This window comes from Candoia aspera, chromosome 1 (genome assembly GCF_035149785.1).
Source record: "Candoia aspera isolate rCanAsp1 chromosome 1, rCanAsp1.hap2, whole genome shotgun sequence".
Taxonomy (NCBI): Eukaryota; Metazoa; Chordata; class Lepidosauria; order Squamata; family Boidae; genus Candoia; species Candoia aspera.
In genome coordinates this window covers 234,898,052-234,902,293 of record NC_086153.1, presented here as the reverse complement: position 1 = coordinate 234,902,293, position 4,242 = coordinate 234,898,052, and positions in this window count along the sequence as shown.

Below are 4,242 nucleotides of genomic sequence, written 5' to 3'. Positions count from 1 at the left end.
TTATTTAAAGTCTGTTTAATGTGTTCTTTTGATTTCATTTTTGAGGAAATAAATTTTGGGATCTTTTCATAACCAAGGAGAGGAAGGAACAATCCTTCCTGATAATACAAAATTAAAGGTGATCCTACATCATGTAGGATGCCAAAGTACCTTAGTTAGTACCTTCCCAGAAAAGACACCCATATGTGACAGGTCTGATTCAAATAGGCAAATCTTAATTTTAAAGAAGTATGGCACCAAGGTATTACCAGTTTACTGTTCTATGGTGAAAGTGAACTCTGGAGTTGATAGAATGAATTGGAGCAGATTCTCACTGGATCTTTGTTGTTGTTGTTGTTGTTGCAGACAGGGACAATCTGTTTAAGCAGACCATCTTCATTCTTTCTGTGTCTTTTAAAGAGCTTTGAAGTTAATGGATTAGAGACATTAATATACATATATATCTATGCATGTTAAATATAATTATAATATAAATGGGGTATCTGCAGAAATAAAGGTGGGAAGTAGAAGTCTTTAATTCCCTTCAATTTGCATCCCTCCCTTATTTTGTTTCTGCTTACCATGTTCCTATCTTTTCTCTCTTTTGCTTGTTGCCTTTTGTGCCACCACCAAATTACAGTTGCTACTAGCAGAGATTGTTCTTGCATTCTAGTGTGTGAAATCAGTGTACAAGGGAAGCAGTGGCCTTGTGGTACATGAACCAAAGCATTGCGCCCCCCCCCCCCGCCCCGTGTCTCCATCACTTGTGATTATGAACCAGTAAGCAAAATAGGTATGCAAACTTCCAACAGGCTTAGAAACACCAAGCTGTTATTATAAAGTTGCTGAATTAGGAACAGGAAATTGCATGTTACGCAATTTCTCCCAAAGGATTATTTTCAATAGTGAGTTGAAGGCTGATTTGAGATTTATGAAGGCTACATACAGAGCAGACCTATTCTTGCAGCTAGACTTTTCAATAAAGTGTGGTAAGAACAAGCCATGGTCTAAGGTGGAGTGATTGGGACGAAAATCTCTCTTGAAGCATCAGCTCTCTTTTAAGCAGTAAAACATCTTGCTCCAAAGCTTGCTCAATTCTAGATTTCAGCTCTTTGCATCAGCACACCTACCTAGAAGGTGAAAGCTACGACATTTCCACTGTCTTGGAATAAGAGCCCAAAAGGTCAACTACTCATACTAACCTTTATAACTTGTATTAGAACAGAAGTATCTTGCTTTCTCTATTCCAATTTGGATATGCTTAGTGATAAAGCAGAAGGAAGAAAAATCTGAATCTGCGTAATGATGAGAAGCTGATTTAGTAATTCTGGAGGGAGGAGACACACAAAAACCCCCCATCTTGTTCAAGATTGCCTATTAGTGTCACAAGTCACCTCAAACATCAATAAAAAACACCATTCCGACTCAGCATCTTTTGTCTGCATAAATTTGAGTCTTTGTGGCATAATGTAATATATACTTTAATCTGTATTTAAGACTGTGGATGCTGATTCAAAGATAATGGACTGAGTTTCTTTGTACTTTACCAATTATATAACGGAGGGGGTGTTGTTTGTTTTTGGTATCTGAGTGAAATGGTCATGGCATCTAGTACTGAATCTTCAGTTGGTACAAAACTCAACAGCCAGGTTGGTCTCTGGAAGAACTCAGAGAATCCACATAATACCTATATTAAAAACATTGTACTTGTTACCGATTTGTTCCTGGACAAAATTCCAAGCCCTGGGTATTAGTTTTAAAATCCCATGTGGCTTGGGTTCTGGCTAATTGAGAGAGTACGTAGGTTACCCCATTCCTTGAGAGCTTTTACAGTTGCTGTGGACTTGTCTCATATAGTGGAGTCAGTCTTCCCTGTAGACACCTCAGGGGTCCTAATCTCTCTCTTGCCTTAAAAAAAAAGAGGCCATAAAATCATAGTTTTTAAAGTGGATCAAGGTATCGTATTCCCAGAACATCTTACCGTACTCGCATCCATCTTGGTGCAACGTGGGTCAACTTGTGAGTCGACCAATAGGGAGGGGGAGCATGGTTGGAGTGAGAATCATCTTGTTTGGGCTAGCTCCTCGCACCAAGGTCATCTACGAAGAGCTGTTACAACCATCTGCTGGCATGGGAAGGAGGGGGTGCATACCTAAGGGGGCAGTGGGGGGGAATTTGCAGTTACTGAGATTTTAACTGTAGAAATGTGCAGGAAATTTCATTTGCAACTTTTCTTCTGTACTGAGTGCTTCGCACCATTAAAATAGATTTCTAAGCAAAAGCTTATGAGTCGTAACTAAATGAGTGCATGAGCGTAACAGTCATCAAACAAGGATTCTAAGTGTTGATTTTCATATCTCTGTATTTAATTTTGGCCTTATGTTGTACAGACAGTACTCACTTAACTATGGCAATTGGGGCCAGAATTTTTGTTGCTAAGTGATGCAGCTGCAAAGTGCAATGTCATGTGACCACACCATTTACCAAAAGCAGTTCCAGCACTTCCGGTTGCCATTGTTAAGTACAACATCATGTGGTTGCCATATGCAACCTCCTGCCAGCTTCCCCATTGCTTGTCAGAAGCCGGCAGTGAAGGTCACAAATGGCAGTCATGTGACCACGGGACTCTGTGATGTCATAATTGTGAGCCAAGCGCGAACACCCAGATTGTGATCACATGACTGTGGGGACTCTGCAACCGTGGAAAGTATGAGGATCTGTTGTAAGTTCAAACAGTCACTGAATGAGTGGCTGTTAAGCGAGGACCACCTGTATTATAAATTGCTGAGAGACTTGGCAGTCAGCAATGTTACAAGTTCAGTCATTAAACAGAGGTTGCTTGGCTGCTTCTGCCTGCACTTGTAGCCTCTGCTGCACGATCCTGTAGTTCTCTCCATTTATAATTAAAGAGACTTTGTATTGCTACTCTGTGCTTAGGACTTGAGCCTTCATGTTCTAGCATGGCAGTAATTATGTCTGTCAGCTCAATAATGTGACAAATGACTAATACCTACTAATAAAAATAAAACTCGCTTATATATAATGACATGTTAAGCAATGCATACAAAGAAGGCTCTGCCTCCGAAGATCTTAACCAGGTCTTCAGCTGCATTGTAAGTGTGATTTGATATACCATATGCTTTTGCAAAAGGCAGCGTAGAGTGCAAATGTTCTTCAGAAAGTACCAAAAAACCAAAATAGCTGACATGTTGAAAGTTAAGGGAAAACATACAGGATTATTTTCAAGTTTTATTCCAGAGCACTTTGGCACTCCTTTGAAGCTTCTCATGTAATCTTTCATGAGAAAATCTAAGAGTGGACTAGCATTTCTGTAAGAAAACATGGACATTATCTTTTTCTATTATGTAAGAAAATCCTCAATCCAAAACTCTTCATAAAATGATAAATAATTTAGCATTACATTTATCTTTTTATTCCGTTACATTTCGTTCCAAAATTATATTAACATGTGCTGTAACTTGAAACCAAAATGGAGCTATGAATTAAATACCTCTCAGATTTCTTACAATGCCAACACAAAAAGTCTTATATCTGTCAGAATGCAGTCTGACTCCATCATGGAGGAGGGGGAGTTGACTGTTGGGAATATCCAGGGCGGGAAAATTGAAGCAGAGAACGACTCAGCGAGGCAGGAAGATCTAGAGCCACTGATTGGTGGGAATCAAGGGGCAGAGTCGCCACCATCTATGAGTGCAAGAGAAAGGAGAGCTGAAAAACGCGCCAAGCAGAAAGAAGCCTGATTGGCCTCTGTCAAAAAACGGGAAGGAGGCAAAATAAAAAGGTGCCAGCACAAGAAACAGGTTGCCGGAGACAACCATTCATTGGGACCTTCGCTGGAGCCTGAACTGGTCGATGAATCACCAATGCCTGAAGCAGTGCCTTCCACCGCCGAGAACCTGGACTCTGAGCCTTGCCTTGCCGCGTCCAGCCGCGGAGCCTTGCCTTGCCTTGCCACATCCAGCTGTGGAGCCTTGCCTTACTTTGTCAAGTCCAGTAGAGGAAACTTGCAGTACAGCCTTGTGCCCAGCAACAGAATCTCGCCTTGTTACTTCCCTGTGATGTTGTGACAGCTACCTGAAGAAGTATCTATATTAATCCGACAAATTTCCACGTTGAAGGGGAAGGAAATCGTCACGTGGACTGGGGGCTTGATGAAATATTCACAGCGGAACCCACAATGCCTCTTGACAAGGTCTTCCAAGATCAGGTTTTCGACTTCATACCCATCCGCAGTGCTTATTC